This window comes from Sturnira hondurensis, unplaced genomic scaffold, assembly GCF_014824575.4.
Source record: "Sturnira hondurensis isolate 20B ecotype Veracruz unplaced genomic scaffold, ASM1482457v3 Scaffold0015509, whole genome shotgun sequence".
In the NCBI taxonomy this organism is placed as follows: domain Eukaryota; kingdom Metazoa; phylum Chordata; class Mammalia; order Chiroptera; family Phyllostomidae; genus Sturnira; species Sturnira hondurensis.
In genome coordinates, this window is record NW_028088140.1 from 11567784 (window position 1) to 11594522 (window position 26739).

Consider the following 26739-nt stretch of genomic DNA (forward strand, 5'->3'; position numbering starts at 1 on the left):
CGGGCACCAGATGTGGCGGACTTTGTCCAGCAGAGTCCACCTGTTTTGGCTGATGACAAGAATAAATGCACAGGTGACAAAAGTGGGGTATTAGGTTGAACTCTTGAGTTCAAAGCTTGTATCTATTCCTACCTCACTGTGTAACTTTCTCCAAGTCTCTTTCATTCTTAGAGTATCAGTTCCCTCAACCATAAACTGGGAAAACCCCAAGGGAAGTGTTCTGAGTGTAAGATGAAATATTGCTATGAAAATGAGTGGTTAAACATATAGAAATAGCAGTGCATTTATTATTAGGAAAATAGAATTTTATTACACTTTATTACAATATGTAGTAGGACCTAGTAATAATTCCTGGTCCAACCTAAATATCATTAACAACAATTCTACTCCTTTTCCTTTCTTTGGGAAAAGAGAACAATCAGCCACCTTCTCTTATATGAATCTATTCTCTACTTGAAGAGAAGATATTTGAAACCAATTCTTCAGAAGTAGAAGTCAAGAGTATTAAACATCTCTAGAATGTTAGAGCCATTTTCAAGGATGCATCCTTGAGAGAGCAACATATTAAGGCTGGACAAAATATGGAAATGAACCCAGGACTATTGGGGTTGTAAGATGGCAGTGGAGTAGGAGGATCTCTCTCACACCTCTTCCCAGAAACAAACTGGAAATAAAAATAAAGAGGAGAACAGACACTTTAAAAAGCCAACTGAGGACTACCTGAAGAATATACACTTAACTCAAGGCAGGCAGAAATCACCTTGAGACTGTAACTATACTATAGTATACAGACGTGGTTGGATTGGGGTCGAGCCTCTCAACCCCAAAGTGGAGATACCAAAACAAATAGACCAACAATAATCAAGACCAAAATACAATGGGAGAGCCCACATAACCTACACAAGGGACATTTCTAGAGCATCCAGCTCATGAGATTAAGGAAGTTTCACCATTGAGTTCCCACAGGACTGCTATTACATAAAGCCACCCCACGAAGACAGGGAGTTAAGGCAGATCTATCTAATACTTAAAAGCAAACAAAAAGAGACATCTAAAAGGTGGAGACAAAAAAAAAAACTCAAAAGGAAAGGAGGAATCCCCAGAAAAAAGAGATAAATGAAACAGAGGCAAGCCATTTATCAGACATACAATTCAAATTAATGCTTATAAGGACACTCAGGGAACTTAGTGAGAACTACAAGGAACTTAGTGTGAACTACATCAGCATGAAAAAAGACACCAAATCTATTTTAAAAAGAAGCGGTTATAAGTGAAGAATGCAATATCTGAAGTGAAGAATACTCTGGGAAAAATTAAAAACAGGCTACATTAAGCGGAGGATCAAATCAGCATTTTAGAACACAAGGTAGGGAAAAAAAAAACACCCAATCGGAGCGACAACAACAACAACAAAAAGACATAAAAAGAATGAGGATAGTTTAAGAGAACTTTAGGACAACATGAAATGTAACAATATCCACATTATAGGTACACCAGAAGGAGAAGAAAGTGGCCAAGGGCTAGAAAACCTGTTTGAAGAAATAATGACAAAAAACATCCCTAACTTGATGAAGAAAAAATTTTACCAGTTCAGGAAGTATAGAGAGTCACAATCAAGACAAACCCAAAGAGACCCATACCAAGACACATCATAATTAAAATGACAAAGTTTAAAGACAAAGAGAGAATCTTAAAGGCAACAATAGAGAGACACTTAGTTAACTATAAGGGAGTTCCAATAATACTTTTGGCTGATTTCTCAATAGAAACCCTTCAGGCCAGAAGGGAATGGCATGAGGTAGTCACAGAAATGAAGAGCAAGGAGCTGCAACCAAGAGTACTCTCTCCAGCAAGGCTATCATTTAAAAATGAAAGAAATAAAGAGCTTCCTAGACAACAAAAGGCTAAAAGAGTTCATTACCACCAAACTAGCCTTGCAAGAGATGTTAAAGGGACTGCTTTAAAAAGAAGAACTAGAGGCAGAGAGGAACATAGATATATGGAAAAATAATGGCACTGAGTAAGTATCTATCAATAATAACCTTAAATGTAAATGGATTAAGTCCAATCAAAAAGACATAGGTAGTTGAATAGATAAGAAAACATGACCCATATATATGCTATCTACAAGAGAACCACCTCAGAACAAAAGATTTACACAGGCTGAAAGTGAAGAGATGGAAAAAAATATTCTCTGCAATGGACACCAAAAGAAAGCTGGGGTAGCAATACTTATATATGACAAAATAGACCTCAAAACAAAGCCCATAACAAGAGACAAAGAAGGTCACTACATAATACTAAAGGTAGCAATCCAACAAGATGATATAAACCTTATAAACATAAGTGTACCCTATACTGGAGCACTTAAATATATAAAACATTTTGGTGGACTTTAAGGAAGAGATCAATACCAATACAGTAATTGTAGGGGATTTTAACACCCCACTGTCACCAGAGAGCTTCCCGGAAAAAAATCAACAAGGAAAGAATGACCTTAAATTATACACTAGATCAAATTGATTTAATTGATATTTACAGAACATTTAATCCCAAAGCAGCAGAATACACATTCTTCTCAAATGTATATGGATCATTCTCAAAGATAGAACACATGTTAGGACACGAAATAACTCAACAAATTTAAGAAAATTGAAATCATATCAAGCATTTTTCTCAGACCACAAAGGCATTAAACTGGAAATCAACCTCAGTTTAAAAACTCAAAAACATTCAAATACAGAGAGGTTAAATAACTAAGTAGCATGTTTTTGAATAATAAATGGGTCATTGATGAGATCAAGGAAGAAATCAAAAAGTACCTGGAAACAGGTGAAAATAAACTGGCAAGAACCAAAAACCTATACAACACAGTGAAACTAGTCATGAGAGGGAAGTTCATAGCATTATAGGCCTACCTCAAGAAGATAGAAAAATCTCAAATAAGCAATCTAACTCTACACCTAAAAGAACTAGAAAAACAACAAACAGAGCCCAGAATGAGTAGAAGTTAGAAAATAATGAATATCAGAGTGAAAATAAAAGACATAGAGACTAAAAAACAATTCAAAAGACCAATGAATCCAGGAGCTGGTTCTTCGAAAGGATAAACAAAATTTATGAGCCTTTAACCAGACTCATCAAGAAGAGAAAGGTCCCAAATTAATAAAGTCAGAAATTAAAGAGGAGAAGTAATAAATGATACCACAGAAATACAAAGAATTGTAAGAAAATACTATGAACAACTATATGCCAAGAAATTGAACAACCTGAACAAAATGGATAGGTTTCTGGAAACATCCAATCTTTCAAAACCAAATCAGAAAGAAGGAGAAAATCTGAATAGACCAATAACAACTAATGAAATTGAAGCAGCTATAAAAAAAATCTCCCAACAAACAAAAGTCCTGGACCAGATAGCTTCACAGGCAAATTTTACCAATCATTCAGAGAAGAACTAACACCTATTCTCCTCAAACTTTTTATTCCAAAAAAACTCAGGAAGAGGGAAGACTTTCAGCTTCTTTTTATGAGGCCAGTATTCTCCTGATTCAAAAACCAGGTGAAGATAAAGCAAAGAAAGAAAACTGTAGGCCAATATCCTTGATAAACATAGACACTGAAATCCTCAATAGCATATTAGCAAACCAGATCCAGCAATGCATTAAGATGATCATACACCATCAAGTGGGATTTATCCCAGGGATGCAAGGATGGTACAATATTCACAAATCAATAGATGTAATATACTACATAAACAAAATGAAGGACAAAAATCATGTGATCATATAATTAGATGCAGAAAAGCATTTGATAAGATCAAGTACCCATTAATGATAGAAACTCTCAGCAAGGTAGAAATAGAAGGATCATACTGTAACATCATTAAGGCTATATATGATAAGCCTACAGCCAACATCATACTCAATGGGCAAAAATTACAAGTGTTTCCCTTAAGATCAGGAACACGACAGGGTGTGTCTTTCACTACTCTTATTCAACATAGTACTGAATGTCCTAACCACAGTAATCAGATAAGAAGAAAAAACAGGCATCTGAATTGGAAAGGAGGAAGTAAAACTATCATTATTTGCAGACAACATGATGTTGTATGTAGAAAACCCTATAGGCTCCACAAAAAAACTACCAGACTTAATAAATAAATTTGCCAAAGCAGCAGGATACAAAATCAATACTCATAAGTCAATGACATTTTTAAATACCAATAATGAATTATCAAAAATAGAGGCTAAGAAAAAAATCCCATTTATTATTGCAACAAAAAAAGTAAGGTACCTAGGAATAAATTTAACCAAAGAAGTAAAAGACTCATACTCAGAAAACTATAGGTCACTGAAGAAATTGAGGAAGATACAAATAAGTGGAAGTATACAAGGTTTGTCTAGAAGGTGCCCAGCCATGTAATATGAAAAATAGAGACATTTATTGAAGAAGATACAAGAAACATCATCTATTGTACAATGATTCCTCAGTCCCCTTCAAAGTAGGCACTTTGGGGCCTCACACAGTTCTCCCAATTGCCATCAGCTGTCGCATCATATTTTCCTGAATCTCATAGATGATCTGAAATCCCTTCTCTTTCAAAGGTGATTTCAGTTTTTGGAAAAGCCAGAAGTCACAGGGCACCAAATCTGGGATGACAGCCACACAGTACACGTGCTCACTCACTGGCATTACTGCCCCCAATGACTAGTACAATGAGGTCATCATTGTTCAGTCACCCATATTCTATTCCACTCTTCTTGGCTGCCAGGGTCAATGTTGCGCAAACCATTCTCGTTATGTTAATAATGTCTGGACTTTTTCCAAACAGACCTTTGTATACCGTGTTTATTGATCAGAAGAATTAACATCATTAAAATGTCCGTACTATATAGATGGAATGCAATTCCTATTAAAATGCCAATGGTATATTTCACATATCTAGAAAAATATTCCAAAAATTTATATGGAACAAAAAAGACCCCAAATAGCCTCAGCAATCTGGAGAAAGATAAACAAATTAGGAGGGATCACAATAGCTTTTATCAAACTATACTATAAGACCTCTGTGGTAAAAACAGTTTGGTAGTGGCATAAGAACAGACACATAGATCAATGGAACTGAACAGAGAGCCCAGAAATAAACTTGTACCTCTGTGGTCAATTAATATTTGACAAACAAGGCAAGAGTGTACAATGAAATAAAGACAGTCTCTTCAATAAATGACATTGGGAAACTTCCAGCCACATGGAGGTGTAGGTGGAAACACTGTGCCTCTTCGCACAACCACGTTTAAAGACAACAAAGTTTTAGTAACAAAAACACAACCAGAAAACACAGAAAATTGAACTGTATGGAAGTTCGACAACAACAAACCATTCAGCCAGACTGGTAAGAGGGGCAGAGTCAGCGGCTGGCAGAGCGGGGTCCTGACAGGAAAAAGTGGCCAGACCAATCCAGGTGCACAAGCAGTGGTTTGCAGATCTCAGGTGTGGGGTGGCAACAACAGGTGGACCCAGTGGGAGTGTAAGGCAGCTGGCTGACTGCGGTCACACATTCACATTCAGATAAACCAGGCCAAGGAGCAAGCAGTGAGACAGATGGTGCAGGCTAGGGCCCCAGCAACAGGAATTAAAGCCTTAAAGCACCAATTGGAAAAACTTTCAAGGTCGGGGTGCCAGGAAAAGCTCCCAGGCTCACAGAGAGTTTGCTAGAGAAACCCACAGAGAGTTTGTTGGAGAATCCCAAAACACCAATTCAGAAGAACATATGCACCCCTATGTTCATATCAGCATTATTTACAATAGCCAAGTTTTGGAAATACCCCAAGTGCCCATCAGTAGACGAGTAGATCAAAAAGCTATGGTACATTTACACAATGGAATACTACACATCAGTAAAAAAAAAAAAAAAAGAAGGAATTCTTAATTTTGCAACAGTATAAGTGTAACTGGAGACTATTATGCTAAGTGAAATAAACCAGTCAGTGAAAGACAAACATCATATGATCTCACTTATAAGTGGAATGTAATGAACAAAGTAAACTAATGAGCAAGATAGAATCAGAAGCCTGGATATATTGTACAGACCAACAGCTCTAAGAGGGAAGGCAGGGCAGTAGGGACTGGTTGAAAGAAGACAAAGGGATTGATTGGTCAAAGAACATATGTGCATGACCCATGGACACAGACAATGATATGGGGATTGACTGGGAACCAGCAGTGGGCTTGTGGAGGGGGGGTGAGAAGGAAAAATTGAAACAACTGTAATAGTACAAACAATACAATAATATATTTTTAAAAAAGAGTAATCAACATCTCTGCATTACCCAGGCTAAACTTAGATTTTGTAAACCAAATTTCTCACAAAAGGCAAGTTAAATTTTAACAATTTTATTCAAGTAAACATTTTCTACTTGAAAATTTTCTTTACAACTCTGAAAGCAAATTCTGTAGGGACAATACTTAGATTAACTAAATTCCTTGCTGTCAAGTTTATACATTTAGCTAGGGCCCCAGCAAGATGAATTATACTGCACAGAGCAAGCTTCATTTTCTGGGACTGGTCAATTTTACCAAGGTTTGGTAAGCATTGGGATAAAATATTTCTCATGATACAAGTACCTCATTTAAGCCATCTTCAGTGCCCAAATTATAAATATTAAAACACACACACACAATTGGAGTTTTATTGTCCACCAGGTTAACCTTCTCATTGCTGAAGTCATGGTGAACATCTGCTAAGCAGGAAAGTAACATCTGGATGACAAAACACTGAATGAGAGGGGATGATTTGAAAAAAAATCTGGCCTGTCATGCTTTCAACAAAGTGGCCAATTAGACAAATTGGTCTCTGCCATCCTCCATCTCTTTGCATAAATTCTGCCCACCCCCCCTCCAAGAAGCACTTCCCAGACACACATAGATAACACACACCTACATGATGTTATATTGGAACCCAAGGTTTGTAATCTTCTGCCCAGACACAGGGATGCTCCTCCCTACCCATAGAGCCCCATGGTCCAAAACTATCCCTTATTACCTCTCCTCCACATCCAAGTTGCTAACTCCCATGCTTTGCATATGCCTGGCATCTGTCTGACATCCTTTGCTTCCTGTAAGACTCACCTCAAGAGTCATGCCCAGAAACTTTCCAGACTGTCCCTCAGACAGTCTTGTAGTTATCTGTATCAAAGCACCAGTTATATCACTTATTATTACTTATTTACTTGGTTATTTGTTTACCTCCTGTCTTTTTGACTAGACTTTGAGCATCTCAAGGGCAAGAACCATGTTCTACTTGCCTTTACATTTCCTTTACCAGGAATATTATTCAGTTCACAGTACATAATTAAGAAACGTTTGATAAATGAATGGATGATTGTTCTATTAATCCCTGGTTGTGGCAGGGAGTTAGTCTAAAGGGATATATTGTTCATGGCACAATTTCAGGCATGTTGGAAGCTGGTAGAAGAGATATTTTGGGACCAGGAGGCCTGCCCTACTTCCCTCAATCACTTCACAAAAGTATCTACATGAAAGGCTGGCCTTGAGCTAATAGCTAATGTTCCTGAAAAAGTTCCCTGGTAGGTTACCCAGGGAGATGAGTTTAAATCGAGGTTGCTTCACCTGTCCTCTCATCATTATTTATGGGGCTGCCTAACAAAAAAGACCCTGTGCTAGGGGGCTGGGACTCTGCCTCAAAGTTTTGGCTCTTATTTTCTAGTACAAGGTTCACATAATGTACAAGGGGATAACTGTTGGCCCCACAGACCATCACTCACTGCATCTATCTTTTGCAATTTTCTACCTATAAAAGCTGTGTTTACTTACATAACATTTGCAATTCTTGCATTTGCCAATGTCCCACCCAGTAACACCTGGTTTTATGCATTTCCTTTTCACAGCAGCTGTCTTTTACAAGCTCTTATTGACAAAATCCATGAGAAGGGATCTCATCTCTGAGAACACTTGGGTCCAGGACATTCAGGGAGTTGCTGTGATGTTGAAATGAATCCCTGGAAAGTAACTTGAACAAAAGTAAAATCAGAGGAAGCAGTAACAAAGACACCATACAAGCCAGATCTGTTCCTGCAATGACTGGACAGAAAATGGACACTCTAAAGTCAAAGCTGCCTGGCAAAACTGCAGCACTGCATTCAGCATGGATCCAGCTATCTCCAGGAATAGTTCCAGGATTATATATTAAAAGGGGAAGGGGCAAGTCAAGGAACATGAATAGAGGACTCATCAGAATGGACAATGGGGTGAAGATTGACTGTGGGAGTGTGTGTAGGGGTGTGTGCAATGGGCAGACTAGGGGAGAAGAACAGGGAAAATGGTGGGACAATTGTAATTGAACAGCAATAAAAACAACAAAAAACAATATAGGTATGAAAGAAGTATCTGAGATGCAACACTAAGAACTTAGTGTCTGTGAGCATAGTGAGAACTTCTGAGACTTAGAAATTTTAGGGCTGCCCTTTCAGTAAGGACCATTCTGTTATGTAGATATAGTAAGTGGTCACCTACCTAGTGTCAATTGAATGATTAAGAAAGTCTCCTTACCCCCAGAAATCTATAGTTGGCAACAGATCATCAGAGTGCTCCAGTGACTCAATTTCTATGAACAGAAATGTCATCTTTAAGTCAAACAATGATTCATTAAGCATCCTATTTTAGAGTACAATGCCCTATGAGAAAGAACCCTTGAAGTTTCTAAATCACTAACAATTTAATATGAATTACTTTCTCATGCCTCTTTTCTCCTGTATGTAAGGGACCTGGGCCATACTGAGAGTACAGTCTTTGTCATTGTCTGTCAGGGTTTTGGGGGGTATGGGGGTGGAGAAGGGGATAACAGAAGGGAAAGGGGGGAAATATCTTAAATGAGAGAAAAGAGCATAAAAAAGTAGAGTGGCAGTCTCCCCCCCAAAAATTTGCCTGCTTCTGAATTTTGCCTAGGACCATGCAATCAAAATCTACCTGGAAGGACCAGTGGCCTAGCCCAGTACTCCCTGACTTTCATGTGCATTCATACCACCTGGGAAACTTGCTAAAATACAGATTCTGATTCTGTGAGTTTGGAATAGTTCCTGAGATCCTACATTTCTCTTACAAGCTCCCAGATGAAGCTGATGCTGCCAATCCCCAAACTCTGAGAAGCAGGAAGCTATATATTATGGAAGGTTAAGTATCTTCAAAACTTTGTACTAATCATCATGTAGTACACAATTGGAATCCTACACTAATCTGAATCTTTTCCTGACTGTTAAACACTGGCTGCACTGTGTCCCCCNTTCTGTCAGTTGTGGGGTAATATCTTCATTGTGTTTTAAATTTGCATTTCCTGAGGATGAGTGACACTGAGTATCTTTATGTCTCTTGGCCCTCTGTCCTTTTGGGAGAAATGTCTATTCAGGCCCTTTGCCCATTTTTTAAATTGGATTGGGTTTTCTGGGGGCGGTATGTTGTATGAGTTCTTTATATATTTTGGAAGTTAACCCCCTATCAGATGTAGCATTTGCCAATATCTTCTCCCATTCAGTATGTCATCTTCTCATTTTTTAAAATTTATTTATTTACTCGTTCAAGTACAGTTTTCTTTTTTCCCAATTTTTTATTTAATTATTTTTCAAGTACAGTTTCCTGTCTATTACTTCCATCCCATCCCACCCCCGTGCTCCTCCCCTTCCCTCCCATTTCCACCCTTCTCAGTTGTTGCCCATGTATCCTTTATATATGTTCTTCTAAGTCCCTTCCCTATTTCCCCTGAAATTGCCTCCTCTCTGGTCACTGTCAGCCTGTTCTCTATTTCAGTGTCTTTGGTTATATTTTGCTTGCTTGTTTGTTTTGTTGTTTAGCTTCCTGTTAAAGGTGAGATCATATGGTATTTGTCCTTCAACACCTGGCTTATTTCACTCAGCATAATGCTTTCCAGTTCCATCCATGCTGTTGCAAAAGGAATCCCAAAGAACATATGCACCCCAATGTTCATAGCAGCACAATTTACAATAGCCAAGAGTTGGAAGCAACCAAGTACAGTTTTCTGCCTTTTACTCCCATCCCAATCCACCCTCCACTGTGCTCCCCACCTCCCTCCCATTTCCACCCCCCTTAGTTTCTGTTTATGTGTCCTTTATACTTGTTCCTGTAAATCCTTTCCCTTTTCCTCTGAAATTTCCTCCCCTCTGGTCACTGTCAGCCTGTTCTCTATTTTAGTGTTTTTGGTTATATTTTGCTTGTTTGTTGGTTTTGTTGTTTAGGTTCCTATTAAAGGTGAGATCATGTGGTATTTGTCTTTCACCACTTGGCTTATTTCACTCAGCATAATGCTTTCTAGTTCCATTCAGGCTGTTGCAAAGGGTAGGAGCTCCTTCCTTCTTTCTGCTGCATAGAATTCCATTGTGTATATGTACGATAGTTTTTGGATCCATTCATTTACTGCTGGGCACCTAGGTTGCTTCCAATCCTTGGCTATTGTAAATTGAGTTGCTATGAACATTGGGGTGCATAGGTTCTTTTGGATTGGTGTTTCAGGGTTCTTAGGATATAATCTTAGCAGCGGAATTGCTGGATCAAAAGGCAGATCCATTTTTAGTTTTCTTAGAAAATTCCATACTGTTTTCCATAATGGTTGTACCAGTCTGCAATCCCACAAAAAATGAACTAGGGTCCCCTTTTCTCCACAACCTCTCCAAAACTTGTTGTTTGTTGCTTTGTTTATGATGGCCATTCTGACCTTTGTAAAGTGGTATCTCGTTGTGGTTTCAATTTGCATCTCTCTGATAGCTAGTGATATTGAGTATCTTTTCATGTGTCTCTGGATCTTATGTATGTCTTCCTTGGAGAAGTGTCTGTTCAAATCCTTTGCCCACTTTTTAATTGGGTTGCTTGTCTTCTTTGAGTGGAGTCATATGACTTCTTTGTATATTTTGGAGATTAAACCCTTGTCTGAGGTATCATTGGCAAATATGTTTTCCCAAACAGTTGCTTCTCTTTTTATCTTGATAACTGTTTTCCTTAGCCATGCAGAAGCTTTTAATTTTGATGAGATCCCATTTGTTTATTCTTTCCTTTATATCCCTTGCTCTAGGGGACGTGTCAGTAAAAATATTGCTGCGTGGAATATCTGAGATTTTCTTGCCAATGCTCTCCTCTAGGGCTTTAATGGTTTCACGGCTTATATTTAAGTCTTTTATCCACCTTGAATTTATTTTGGTGTATGGTGTAAGTTGGTGCTCAAGTTTCATTTTTTTGCATGTAGCTGTCCAATTCTCCCAACACCATTTGTTGAAAAGGCTGTCTTTACTCCATTTTATGTTATTGCCCCCTTTGTCGAATATTAATTGACTGTAGAGAGTTGGGTTTATTTCCGGGCTCTCTGTTCTATTCCATTGGTCTATGTGCCTGTTTTTGTGCCAGTACCAGGCTGTTTTGATTACAGTGGCCTTGTAATACAGTTTGATATCAGGTATTTTGATCCCTCCTACTTTGTTCTTCTTTCTCAAAATTGCAGCTGCTATTCAGGGTCTCTTATGGTTCCATATAAATTTTTGAAGTGTTTGTTCTATGTCTGTGAAATACGTCATTGCCACCAATCTTCACAAAGTGGGGAGCAGTGCCTCCTTCTGAGAGACTGTAATTCAGGTGGGACCATTCTGCTCTTTCTGACCCCTTCAAAGGCCCAAGGCAATTTATGGTGTCCCAAACAACTTTTGTTGCTGTTGTTTTGTTTTGCTTTATTATGTTTTTTCAAGACTTTATTTATTAGAGCAGTTTTCAGTTTATACCAAAAATAAAAGGAAGGAGCAGAAATTTCCCACATGCCCCTTACCCTGACTTATGCACAACCTCCTCCATTACCAACATCTCCCACCAGAGTGGTATATTTGTTACTGAGGATGACTCTATACTGACACTCATAATTACCCAAAGTCTGTAGTTTACCTGAGAGTTCATTCTCAGTGTTGTATGTTCAGAGAGTTTAGGCAAATGTATAATGAATGACACATGTCCATTATATCATCATACAGAATATTTTCATTGTCCTAAAAATCCTCTGGGCTCTGCCTATTCTCCACCCTTTTCAACCACTGGAATTTTTATTGTCTCCATAGTTGTGCCCTTTCCAGAATGTCATATATTTGGAATCATACAGTAAGTAGCTTTGTCAGTACCCTGTAACTTTTAACAAACAGTTTCAAGACTGAGTTGGGTCCTTAATGCACTTTGCCCCTAGCTAACACTGAAACATAATATAAGAATTGCTGTCAAGGGCCAGTGAGCCCAGTGCAGTGTTTAATGATACCAGTAATAGAAGCAATAAAAACTACAATCTCACATTTTCATGTATAGATGATTAAAATTCCTCGCATGCCTATCCAACAATGGATTCTTTATTTCTGTCTCCTTTTAAAGAGCTTGAGGAGGTAAGAGTATACAAGTGCATGGCAGGTTAATCTGTCTCATGATGTGATCCAGTCATTGGCCGAAGCTGGAATCACTGCTGTGTGCAGATGAGTCCAGATGCTCTGGCAGCTTAGCTGGTGGAACTTTGCCTGGGATGAACCATGCCTGACAACTCTCCCCTAAAATGAGGTTATCTAATGACAGCCTGGAGCAAGCTGGCTCCTCAGGACATGCATACCAAAGGTAGCAGGTATGAATATTTTGAAAAAACTGGTAAAAAAAATAAGTAAACTTTTTCTTCAGCATCCTCTTGCTTCTGGTGGAGACTTTGCCTTTGTTCCTGGCAAACCCCTTTCCCAGGCATCCTGATCCTCCCATGCTAACCTGTCCTTTCTATGGACCCAACAGCTACTCTGTGCCAGCTCCTTTCTTCTGATATGAGTTGAACAACTCACTACCAAGTAACATGACAATGGCTTAATGTATTACCCTTCCTAAGACATTGGCTTTTTAAAGGTAGGGAAGGGTGAGGAGGATGAAAATCTAGCCTATTATGTGACTGCCCTCCTCTGGGTATTCACATTCTCAAGTGTCAGGAGCTAGAGGCTGGGGCAGCAGCCACAAAACATGACTATCCTTTTTCCATCCAATAGATGAGCAGGGTGCCTACGCTAGAGTGACTCAGAAAGGTCCAGCTTTGAGTGGCTGCAGCCCCTCAGCTGTTTGTTCCTTTCTATGGTCTCACTCTACACCGCTAATGGAAAGATGGCTTTCTGAGCTAGGGCTGTATGTTTCAAATTTCAGCTACAAGCTTTTCATGCAACAAAGCATTATTATTTCCATGGAGTATTAAATTGCCCAGGATACCTAAGCAGCACTTTTAATGTTGAGAAGTCATAGCTTTTAGAACTAGAAGACTCCTTGAGAATTATCCCTAACTCAGCCCCCATGTTTACCAATAAAGGGAATAAGCCCCAAAGAAAGGGGTTAAAATAGATGATTCCCCAGGCTACAAAATTAGAAGCAGAATCTTCCCTTCCCCTGAAGCAGAAGATCCACAGCGATTACCCTCAAGGAACAAGACTTAAATCACAACCAAAGAGATTTAGTTGCGACACAAAGAGCTTGCTGGTAATGAAGATGATTAAATACTAGAACAGACAGCCACAGGGAATTGTGAATCGTCCTCCCTGGAGATCTTTTAAAATAGGACAGTTAGCCATCTGTCTGAGATGGTTTTAAGTACAGTCCTGCCTTGCAGGTAGGAAAATAATGAGATGATCCCCTCACCTGTCACACTAGAGGTTCTGCAATCACACTGGGATGTAGATGCATTTGGGGGATCCCAGACTGAATCTAGGTTGTGCCCACACTGGGATTCAGGTGTGTCCAAGTTGTTGAAATTGTGAGAGGCCCACAGTACTGTTAGGATGCAATGGAAAAGGTGTCTGCATGGAAGAGGTTTGTGCTGGGTTTCTTGAGGGGAAAGAAGACAGATGAGAGAAATGGAGATGTCTATTTGCCAGAATCCAACCCCCTCCTCCCTACCTCTAGCCCTTTGTACCATCCTCCCCTCTTCCTATCCTGTGAGTCCAATGTACCACAGCTGATGCCTGCACAACCAGCAGACTCCAAGAAACACAGGGACACAAGCAGCTCTGCTTTGTTTCTCAGTGACAAAACATTAAACCCAGTGGAAGACAGAACAATCACCCCATTTCTTTTTTTAAAGTAAATCTTTCACCTTCTAAACATCCAGAATGGCTCTGGCTTAGTAAGCATTTCAGGTGGGAAAAATACCCCTTCCAGGATTTCAACATGGAAATTTTGAGCAGCAGGAGACACTACCTTGGAACAGATTTAAGTATCCTCTGGATAGGCTCCACATTGGGGTGGACAGAGAGGAGCCTCTCCCTGCTGGGGTGCTGAGCTCTTACTGTTCCAGCAGGGGGTGCTCACACCTGAAGTGTGCAACTGGGCTACTTGCAGTTCTCATCTGGGCCATAGTTCCTCAAAACTGTAGAGCCTTGACTTCCAACTGGTGTGCCATGGCACACTGGTATACATGAGAATTTTTAAAACGTGCAATACCTGACTATTTAGCCAGGGGCACTGACCTCTTTTCCCTTATTATCAAATAAAAAATGGCAACAGCCAACACAAGAGTTGTTCGATGTGAACAAATCAAAATTATACCTTTTTTTTTTTTGTCAGATAGGCTAAAAATACATTTTTGGAGTGCTGCAGAATTTTAGTAATTAGTTTATGTGTGCCATGAGATGAAGAAGGTTGAAAATCACTGCTCTAGGGATTTTACTTGTGCTGTTGCCTCAGCCTAGACCTTTCTCCTCTTCACTCCTCACCATACTAGCTTCTGAGTCTTTTCCCACCTTTCCAAAGTCGCATTATCTCTTTGCTCCTAGACTTTCCTAATTACACCTACACAAAGAACTAAAATCACCTGTTTACACGTCTCTCTGCCTTTCTGACCTGCAGACTTGCTGGGGACAGGTACTATGTATTTGTTATTCACCAGTCTATCTCCAGGGCCTGGCCTGTAGCAGGCACTCAGAAAAATATTTGTGGGATACATGAGTGAATGAATAAATGAATGAGTGAGAAGCTAAAAGTTTTAATAATTTTAGATGGCACAATTAATCCTTGCATTATTTCAAAGTAATTGGGTATTGTCCCAGTGTATTACATTGACCTCTATTTGAGATTGTGTGTTTGGGGGTTTACTTTGCATAAAGGAATGGAATGGGAAGGATCATTGGAGAGCCATCTGCTAACTCCATCTTAGAATATTCAATAACCCCCAGTGCGCCCTCAACATTAGCCTATCAGCCTTGGCCTGAAGACCACTGAGGAACTAGAAACTGAGGTTCAGATGAGGTTATTCATTGCATCTCTGGACAATTCTGACTATGAGAAAGTTCTGCATTATATCAAGTTGAATCTGTTCCTTCAGTGCCTTCCCTGCAGTTCTAATTCAGTTCCCTGGCATCAGAGAGAAAGTATACTCTCTTTCACATACTAGGGAGACCTGGAAGAAGAAGTATGGCCCTTGGAACTAGAGGACTTGGATGTGAATCTTAGTTTTGACGCTTACTAAGAGTGTGAGTTTGGGCAGGTCACTTAATTTCTCCAAGTTTCATTTTCATCTTATTTCTAATGGGGATAATTATACATACCCAACGGGGTTGTGTGAGGACTAAAATGGGTTAATATATCCCAAAGGTCTAAGACATACCTGATATTCAGAATGTGAATGCCATTATTATTAATAAATGTTATAACATAGATAATATGGTAAAATACTGCGTATAATACCTCGCTTGCTTTTCCATGAATCTTTTCTTCCCCAGGCGAAAATGTGAGCTACTTATACACCCTCTGCCTTCCTTATCTCTTTCTCTATCAGCATTCCTACCAGACCTGACTGTCTTCCCGGGTAGGTGACTAGGGCAGTGCAAATATCGTTGCCTTCATTTTAGACATTAGGCTTCTACTAGGGGTGCCTAAGTTTCCTTTAGCTTTATTGGCAGCTGCATCTAATGTGGCCCTGGGCACTTCAGTCATGTTACTCTCATCTCTGTAGTGAGGTGGTTACTGGAGATCTGACATATGATTCAATGAGGGGGAGCTGGAATTGTGCTGTTTTCTCACCTGTCTGAGCATGAAGTTGCCAGGAAATCTTTGCCCTCAGGATTAGAGTATTGATCATATTTAAGGGCCTGGATATAATGCCCCTGACCCCACAAGGACAATGTAAGATATTTAGCATGGAAGAAGGGGCTGAAGGTCAATTTTCCAAGAAAGAGGGTATAGTCAAACTTTTCTCTTTTGAAGCTGTAAAAGTAGTCTGAGTCTGCAGGGAAAAGGAGATCAGATGGTCCCCAAGGTATCAGATGCCTGAGCCCACGCAACACTGCAGGATATGTTTGCAGCCCAGACGTATGAAGACTGAGGACCACTGAGAGCAGGCATCGGGACCTGTGTCAGTAGCCAAAAAGAGGACCCAGCTGGAGATATTGGGCCCCACTTACTGTGGAGGTGCTACCCATGCATACATACCTTAGGGTTCCTTGGAAGTTAAGAACAGGGAAACCCATGCATCCCCACTCCAGAGGGAAACTAGGCCAGCAGCACACCCCCAGGGATGGTTCAACTACATCACTGCACCAAACCCGATGCTCCAGTCTGCGCCATAGGGTTCCCTTGGCATTTTCCTCCACCACCCCCATCTTCAGTTTAAAACCCTTTTGATCAGATTGGCAAACCCTAAATTTTTCACAAAGAAGCCCCCCAAGAGCAGATACTGTGTGTTGTGTGTGGGGGGGGGGGNCAAGAGCAGATACTGTGTGTTGTGTGTGGGGGGGGGGTGGGCTGTCTTATAGGGAAGATATTTTCTCTCTCAACTGATTTGTGTTATTTCCAGCACAAGGGCTTGGGTGATTGTTAAATCAGAACCTAGTTCTGTAAATACTTCTGATTTTAAAAGCCACATTTACTTTCTATACTTCAAAACCCAAGCCTGAGATGGCAACAGCATCTCACAGATTTGAAATACACAGAAAACACAGCACAATTGCTAGCACCACCTCCCGATGTTCTGAACTGCTTGCCCATGATTCAGAGGACAAAACAAGGTCACTAATAAACACTGCTAAACTGTCTCCTTTCCTGGGTTCTGCATAAAAACATTGCAGCCCCAACGAACACCAAACAAGTGTAATGGATTGCTTTAATTCTCATTTGAACACCCACAAACACAGCCACCTAATAACATCACTGTTTCCAGCAGGTTGTCATGCTTGTCAATTATTCAGACACATCAACTGTCCTAACTTTAATTTCAGTTAAAAAGATGCATTTGGTAGGTTTAGTTAGTCAGGGGGGAGGACCAAAATGCTAAATCCATTTTTAAAATCCTTTTCAAGAGCAGTGTTCATTCTCAATATATGCCATGTGTAAGCACAGGCTTGAACCTCCTTTCCAGAGAAGACCCCAAACATGGCCAGTTCATGTTGCGGACTGTCTGCGGCACGGAGGCTGATGGGAGTCATGATATAAACACATAAAACCTATTTCTGGGAGAGAACTCAAGCAGACATGGATGGGTGTTTGGGACAACAGGAAGGTCCCCAACTTGCATCCCAGAACATGTCCTCCATACCTGGGTGCAGGGACTCTAGCAGGCAGGGCCCCTTCCCACTCATGTCAAGTCTATGTAGACCTTACAGCACAGAGAGGGTCCAGATGGGAGCTTGTGGTTACATCCTACCTACCTACCCCACCCCCAGATACACACACACACTCACAGGAAAAACAACTATTTGTCTCCAGGATGGAGAAATAGCAAAGAAGCTTGACTATTCCATATGTAAGATAAGATTAGACAGAAGTGCCCTCCATTTCCTGAGGGCATTGTTCAGGAGGCCAATTCTCAAGGCACTTCAGGAAGTGTAGAGCAGGACTTAGAGAACACTTTAAGGAAAACTTTTTAAGTCACCAAAGAAAGCCACTGGTACCAAATGGCACCAAAACTCTTCTTGCTCTGTAAGAAAATCCAAGGAGATATTAAAGCTTGTATTTATCAAGGATGGAATTAACTTCCACATATTTGGAACTATCAGAATGTAAGAGAATGTAGAAGAGGGTTAAAGGTCAGCAGGAACTCTTGTCTTTGATGAAGAAATTGTCACTAAGACAAAAAAGAATCCACCAAAGAGCTAAAGTTTATGTCCAACAATAAAGTTTTATGGATACAGATCATTCTATAACAGATAATACTGATTTAGCACCTCAATGGGCTGGTTGCTCCTTTAAAACTTTTATGGACCATAATTCAAATGGATTTTTTTAACCATCCTACAACACACATACAGCTATTAGCTGCACACTGTAGATGACCAAACAGCACAGTAAAGGGAAGGGGCAGGGGCAGGGGCAGAATTTCAAAACAGCTGACCTGGGGTTCGAGCCAAGCTCTTGCCTGTTGTGCTGCCTCGGACACTAAAATGAACCTACAGTATAACTTGGTTTCCTGTTGCTTCTACTCCGAAAGGGAGGGCAGATTGACGACCTAGACTGGCCAAGGCTGTGCTGGCTAGCCCACTGCTGCTGTTTCACTGATACAGCAATTCCCAACCAGGCTGCATGTTGTGGGATCTTACACAGAGTATGCCTGGACTCCATAAGTCCTGGCTTGATCAGTTAGTGTAGCCCAGGCATCAGGATTTTTAGGCATCCCCAGTGATTCTGTTGCACATGCAGAACTTTTTCTCTATAGTAGGGGAAAACTGAGATCCAAGCAGGTTGATTTTCAAACTTTACTTAAGTAGAAAATAAGAATGGAAATAAAAAGAAATTCATTCTTCAATCCTCTCCTGTGCAAACAGAAGACATGGGACAAGGATGGAGAGAGAGGAGACAAGAAAGCCTTGTCTTCTGTGTGGTTTAGCCTGAAGAACCCAGCTCAACCACCAGCTCACCATGATGCCCACCTGTATGCCAAGGAGCGTGGCCCACCATGGAGCTCAAACTCACCTGGATGCTGGAGGGCTTAGGGAAGGGAAAGCAGCATTAAGTTCTTGAGTTTCCCTATGCTGAGACCATAATAAGGAGAAAGACAAAATCCAGGTTGGAGTGGTAAGAGAATGAAGAGATGTCTGACCTTTTTGGATATTTCAGTTTTTATGAGGAAGGCAGGGTCTGCCTGGTGGGGGAAGACCAAGGATGGCCACTCACAGGCAGTTAAGCAGCAGATCTCTAAACACCCTTGTTGAATATAACAGAACGAAACCCTGTTAGCAGCTCTTGTTAGGTAACCTCTGAAAAGGTCTCAGCTTCTGTCCATCCTTAATTAGGGATAAGTTTCACCTGTGGAGATCTGGCTTGCCTTCCAACAGCAAACACATACCTGTGGGTTCTTGCCTGACATGGGGAACAAAAGGCAAGATCAAAGAGGTCAAGAACAAGCTTGGCTCTTCCTCAGGACCTGAACTCATGAGCAGTGTCCCAAACCTGCTGGCCCTCCAGCTGCTCCCTACATCACCTGTGGGACAAAAGCTCACATTTGATCTTTTCTGCCTCAGCTACTCTGAGTTCAGCTTCTCTGAATTCAAGTTCATGGTGCCTGCACTCACAGCTTCAGGCCTGTGGCATGTGGTCTCATGCCTGCTCAGCCTCTGATGCCCTCCAGATTCCTGCTGTGGCCCTGACCCTCGCCAGGCAGCTCTACCCTGCTGTGGCCCACACATGTGCTCTGGAAAGATGAGCACAAATGACCCCATCAACAAGACAGACACAGCTTCACAAACACCTCAAAAGTGGGACACAAGCCCCTGCGCATGGACAAAATGCAAACTCCAGGGCACACCCAAGAGTCCTGGAGAAGGGCCAAAGCAGGACAACTCCACTGTGAAGTCAGAAAAAGGAAGAGGGTCCTTTCCTCACCACAGACCAAATGAAGACTGAACTTACAAAACCTGACTCTGAAAAAATATTTTTGGCAAAATAATCTATGAAGTTCTTTATTGATGAGAATAAGGAAATTAAAATTTAAAAATCTATGTTGGGCAAGATTTTTATCTGGGCAATGTTCCTTTAACTGATGTAAAATGTGAAAGAATTGACTGTAACTGATTCCAAGGAAGGATGCCAGAGATTCTCCAGCATTATATCGGAGCTTAAAATAGAAATTATTGCACCTAATTGGTATGGCGATTTTTCTAAATCTCTCCTCTGTAGTTCAGACATTCATCCTCACAGATGAGGAACTCACCCATTAACAAATGGAACATATCATGATTGTGAAATTACACTGATGTGTTGCTCTGGAGACCCATGGCTCCCCTTTAAGGCTAAGGTTATATTACAAAAAGAAGTGGCATTGATGAGGGGAAAGCTTCTCCACTGCCACGTGGCTTCTGCAGCAAACCCAGGTACTATCTGGGGGCTGAACTGCCCAGCCTGTGATGTCTCTGTCTTCTCCATGCTGTACCTGCCAGCCTAGTCCTCAGAGTTGGCAAATTCCTGGGCACAAGCACATGTGTGAATGGTAGGAGGCAGGGATGGGGGGGGGGGCAGGTGTTGTTAATGGAATAAGCTCCACAAGAACAGCAGGTGATTGAGCTTTCTCTACCCTGAGAAACTAGGGACAGGTTTGTGTAAGAAATGGAACCACTGTGTAGCACCTTATCAATGACTGGGGACTGGAGTGGGAGGGAAGAAACAGTAAAACAGAAAACTGTATTACTGGCAGTTAGCTTCACTTTAAAGAGACCTGGCGAACAAAGCAGGAGAATGGAATTTTAACCAAAATGCAACAAAAAATCATAGAAAGAAGTGAAGAACTGATATGTGCTACAATGTAGATGAAACCTGAAAACATTATGCTAAGTGAAATAAACCAAATACAAAAGTTCACATATTTTATGACTCCATTTACATGAAAAGCCAAGAATAGACAAAACTATAAAGACAAAGCAGACTGTGGTTGACAGGGACAGGAAGGAGGGGAAATGGTGAGTGACTACTTAATGGGTACAGGTTTCCTTTGAAAGTGATGACAATGAGTTGGAGCTATACAGTTTTGCAAATGTACTAATGCCACTGAGGTGGATACTGTAAACTGATTAACTTTATGTTAAGTAAACTTCACCTGAATAAAAATATGTTTTAAACTGCATCATAAGTATATTGGTCCAACAAATAAGAAGTGGTTTGAGGATAGACTACAGGCCACCCGGAATTATGTCAGGTGTCTCTTCTTCTCTACCCTCCATTTGGAAAATCCCATAAGACTGAACAAGTCTTTTTCAGTCATGAGGCCTCAGTTCTCACATTTACCTGGAATATAAGCTTCTAGTTAGAACAGTCCATGGTCCTCTCATTCCTCCTGCTGCGTGACCCATGGCCAGACATGAGGAGAAACATGCTGGTCATCCTCAGCAGTAAACATAATAGGATTGAGAGGCTACAATGCATCTAAGGGAAATTTACAGAAAGCACAGGATCCAAAAAGCCTGATGATACAAACTTGTAAAGACAAGCAAATGTTTATTGAGCATTTAGCACTTGCCACACACTTTGGCAGTACCTGTGCATGCATTGACTTATTTCACATTACAACAGCCATCATGCACATGTACCAGGAAGGTTAAGCAGGTTATGCAAGGTCATAAAGCAAATAATGGTGGAGAAGAGACTTGAACCCAGACAGTCCACGTCCACAGTCTCTATGTTTAACGTCTGTGCTTTATAGCCTCTCCTTAGACAGGACACATTTTCTTGAAAATTCTATTTTAGTTCTAAGGTTGGAGCAAATAGGCCCATGCTGGTTCTAGCTACAGTGAGGAATTCAATAGTTATTTGGAATAAAAAGAGCACTGGGCTGGTAAGCAAGTAGTCGGTGTTCTGGACCATCTTGGCCATTGGTAGTGTGACTCTGGGCAGAATATAAAACCCCCCTGGCCCTCAATATTCTCTTCTGTGAAATTACAAAGTTGAACTAGATCGACAGTTTTCCAATTATTTGAGCAGCAGAACTAATTCTTAGAATTAAGCTTTACTTTGAAGCCCAATATACAAAACAGATAAAAGTGTGGAGCTATTCTGGCATAAGGCAAAGGAGGGAGGATACAGAACCTCTCTCCATGCCCCAGGCAGTTCCTCAGACACTTTCTTGAAACCCTGGTGACTCTGTGGAACACAATTTGAAAACCAGTTGAGTAGATATTTGTAAAGTTCTTTGGAAAAAAAACCCTAAAAACCTTACCTTCAAACTTTGCATTCTTAGGCATTCTTTATCATTGTAGGGGAAAAACAGATTATTCTAGTCACTTTGCTCAAAGGTTTTATTTGTATTGATGGCCTTTTGCAGAGCTGGTGGAGGTTTCAGGTAGAAGTGCAAGTGATCCCTCTGAGGACATCACCAAAAATCAATAAAGGAATGTAGAGAAGCTAGGCCTCCCAAGGGGCTCAAATTCCTCTGAAATCACTGCTAAATATTACCAGCCCAACAGACTCTTCACAGGACACAAGCTGTTCAACTCTGAATTTGTGTTTTCTCTAAATAGTTCTAAAATTACTAAGCTAGACTATTGGTTAGAGTTTTACATCAGTCAAGGTAGTACCACTTCATTATTCATGAAACTTAGTACTGATATCTTGCTGGATCCCTATATGAAACTTGGTCAATGAACAATTGGACAAGAAATGGTAGGGACAATATGAGCTTCTCCATTTTTCCATTCTGGAAAAATCAACTGACAGAGACCTCCAGGGAAGGGAACTTCTCTTTTAAATGTCCATGACCAAGTCACCCACCATTCTCTCCTTTCATTCTACAGACATTTATAAAGTTCAGCTTGCTACAGTGTTTGGAAGAGGTTATACAACTGTTACAATGCAATGTTCAAGGCAGATGCTTACCATAACTCAGAATCCAAGACAAACAGGAATATATTAATAGCAGTCATAACATAAAGATAATTTATTTTTTAGAACCTTGGAGCTGAGGAAATCGGCAGACAGACTGTTAAGCATTTAGGCACTAAAGAAAATGAGTTTAACAAATAGGAAAAGAAGAGGAGAGAGGTGAGTAGAAGAAAAATAGATCTGCTTTGGAAATAATGGAGCACCAGGGACAATTAACTTATAGTTATGTGGGCAGCACCACACAAAAAGAAAAAGGATATTGTCCTAAACTCCCTCATTCTGTCATTTGGGTGGCGTATACCACCCAAGGGGCAAAGCACTTTTTTTATCTTAGGAGAGAGATCATACCAAAAAATTTTTTTCTTTTCTTTGTTCATTGTGCTGGCCAAATGGCAGTAAATAAACAAAAAAAAATTACAGATTAAATTCAGTAAAACATCACAATACATTTCTTTGGGAATGGCAAAAAAGAATTAGAAAGCTATTCCTCTACTTTTTAAAAACTGATAAAACCTAGTGTAGACTTCTGTCAAGATGGAGGCATAGGTGGAAACACTATGCCTTCTCCCACAACCAAGTTTGAATGCAACAAAGGTTTGGAGAACAACGACACAGCCAAAGAACAGAAAATTGAATTATACAGAAGTCCGACAACAACTAGCCATTCAACCAGGATGGTAAGAGGGACGGAGCCAGCAGCGGAGCAGGGTCAGGCAGGAAAGATCCCCGACCTAGGCGCGCAAGTAGCCCGGACCCAGTAGGGGTGCAGGGCAGACTGACCGTGGTCGCACATTCACACACAGTGAGATGGACCACGCAGGCCCCAGGGGGCGAACCCAGTGGAGGGCTAACAGCAGTGGCATACTCGTGTGCAGTGGGATGAAACGCACGGGCCCAGGTGACGTTGGCAGCTGCGGCACCGGCGACCTGTGGGGGCAGAGATGGGAGGCGGCAGACGGGACCACCATTGCTCCTTTTTGACCCTGCCCCCACATATAGTGTCATAACCCAGTGACTGAGTTGCCCTGCTCTGATGAACACCTAGGGCTCCGATCCTGCTATGTCACAGTCACAAACAGCCCAAAAGATGGCGCAAGAAGACCTCAAAGTCCCAGAGCCAATAACTCTAAGCGACCGAGAAATTGCCAGCCTCTCAGAAGCACAGTTCAAGACACTGTTTATCAGGATGCTCACAGAACTGGTTGATTATAGTCACAAATTACAGGAACATATGAAGGCTAAACTAATTGAAATGAAGGGAGATGTCCAGGAAACAAACAGTGATGGAAAGGAAACGGGGACTCAAATCAATGGAATGGACCAGAAGGAAGAACGAAACATCCAACCAGAAAGGAATGAAGAAATGAGAATTCAAAAAAATGAGGAGAGGCTTAGGAACCTCCAGGACATCTTTAAATGTTCCAACATCCGGATTATAGGGGTACCAGAAGGGGAAAGAAACAGCCACGAGTGGAAAACGTATTTGAACAAATAATAAAGGAGAACTTCCCCAGTCTGGCAAAGTTAATAGACTCCCAGGAAATCCAGGAAGCTCAGAGAGTCCCAAAGAAGTTGGACCCAAGAAGGAACACACTAAGGTACATCATAATTACATTAGCCAAGATGAAAATGAAGGAGAGAATCCTAGAAGCAGCAAGAGATAAGGGGACGGTCACCTACAAAGGAGTACCCATCAGACTGTCAGAGGATTTCTCAAAAGAGACCTTACAGGCAAGAAGGAGCTGGAAAGAAGTATTCCAAGTCATGAAATCCAAAGACCTACAGCCAAGATTGCTCTATCCAGCAAAGCTTTCATCTAGAATGGAAGGACAGATAAAGAGCTTCTCAGATAAGGTCAAATTCAAGGAGTTCATCATCACCAAGCCCTTATTATATGAAATGCTAAAGGGACTTGTCTAAGAAAAAGAAGATGAAAAATATGAACAGTGAAAGGACAGCAAACTCACAGTTATGAACAAGCACACCTAAAACAAAAGCAAACCAAGAGGACAGCTAGATTAGGAGTAGAACCATAGAAATGAAGAACACATGGAGGGTTAGCCACAGGGGAGTGGGAGGAGGAGAAGGGGGGAGAAGGTACAGAAAATAGCATAGACAGTAGGTAGAAAATAGATAGGGGGGAGGGCAAGAATAGTGGGGGAAATATAGAATCTAAAGAACTTGAGACATGTGTTTATAAACTAAGGGGGGAGAGAATGGTGGGGGAGGGAGTGTGTGGGTGGAGGGGAATGAAGGGGGGGAATAGAACAACTGTAATGGTATAATCAATAAAATATATATTTTAAAAACCTAGTGTAAAAAATCACTTTGCATTTTAGTTTTTATTTTTTAATTTTTAATTATATTTTATTGATTATGTTATTATGGTTGTCCCAATTTTTCCCCCTTTGGCCCCCTCCACCCAGCATCCCCTACTGCCTCAGCCAATCCCCACACCATTGTTCATGTCCATGGATCATACATATAAGTTCTCTGGCTATGCCATTTCCTATACTGTACTTTACACCCCCCATAGCTATTCTATAACTACCTATTCATACTTCTTAATCCCCTCACCTTTTCAGCCATTCCCCCACCTCTCCCTCCCATCTAGCAACCATAGAAATGCTCTCCACATCTATAATTCTGTCTGTTCTTGTTTGCTTAGTTTGTTTTTTAGATTTAGTTGTTGATAGATGTGTATTTATTGCCATTTTATTGTTCATAGTTTGCTCTTTGTTTTCTTAAATAAGTCCCTTCAACGTTTCATATACTAATGGCTTGGTGGTGATGAACTCTTTTCCTTTTTTCTTGTCTGGGAAGCTCTTCCTATGCCCTTCGATTCTAAATGATAGCTTTGCTGGGTAGAGCAATCTTGGTTGTAGGTCCCTGTCTTTCATGACTTTGAATATATCTTGCCCATCCCTTCTAGCCTGCAAAGTTTATTTTGAGAAATCAGCAGACAGTCTTATGGAAACTCTCTTGTAGGTAACTAACTTCTTTTCTCTTGCTGCTTTTAATATTTGTTATCTTTCACCTCTGAAATTTTAATTCTGATGTATCTTGGAGTGAGTCTCTTTGTATCTATCTTGTTCAGGACTCTCTGTGCTTCCTGGACTTGCATGTCTATCTCCTTCACCAAATTAGGAAAGTTTTCTTTCATTATTTTTTCAAATAGATTTCCAATTTCTTGCTCTTTCTCTCACCCACTATGATGTGAATGTTGGAATGCTTGATGTTGTCTCAGAGGCTGCGTACACTATCCTCATTTTGGCGGGGGGGGGTGGGGGTTCTTCTTGTTTTGATTGTTTTCTGCTTCCTTATGCTCCAAATCATTTATTTGATTCTCAGACTCATCTACTCTACTGTTTTTTCCCTGTAACAGGTTCTTTATTTCAATTAGTGTATCCTTCATTTCTAACTGGATCTTTTTTACACTGTTGAGGTCCTCAGTAAGTTCCTTGAGCATCCTTATAACCAGTGTTTTGAACTCTGCACCTGATAGATTGTTTATCTCCATTTTGTTTAGTTCCTTTTCTGCAGTTTTGATATGTTCTTTCATTTGGGCCATGTTTCTTTGTCTCCTCATTTTGGCAGCCTCCCTGTGTTTGTTTCTATATGTTAGGTAAAGCTGTTATGACTCCCTGTCTTGGTAGCATGGCCTAATGCAGTAGGTGTCCTGTAGGGTCCAGTGGAACAGCTTCCCCCATCACCCAAGCTGGGTGAGAAAGGTGTGCCCTTTGTGTGGGCTGAATACAACCTCTTCTTGTAGTTGAAACTTGATTGCTGTTGGTGGGTCAATGGGAGGGATTTACCCAAGCCAGTCAGTTGCAAGGACTACCTATGTCCACTGACCACCAGCCTCTCCCCTCCATGGAG

The 26739-nt window shown here is 40.7% G+C and overlaps 1 long non-coding RNA gene across 1 annotated transcript; it reads left to right on the plus strand.

Annotated features, from left to right (window-relative positions):
- Positions 1–1633: 1633 nt before the first annotated feature.
- On the plus strand, positions 1634–24151 carry LOC118999986 (uncharacterized). The gene is made up of 3 exons (XR_005069214.1): positions 1634–1801; positions 21730–21736; positions 24142–24151. It is a non-coding gene; the product is annotated as an uncharacterized LOC118999986 (long non-coding RNA).
- Positions 24152–26739: the final 2588 nt, after the last annotated feature.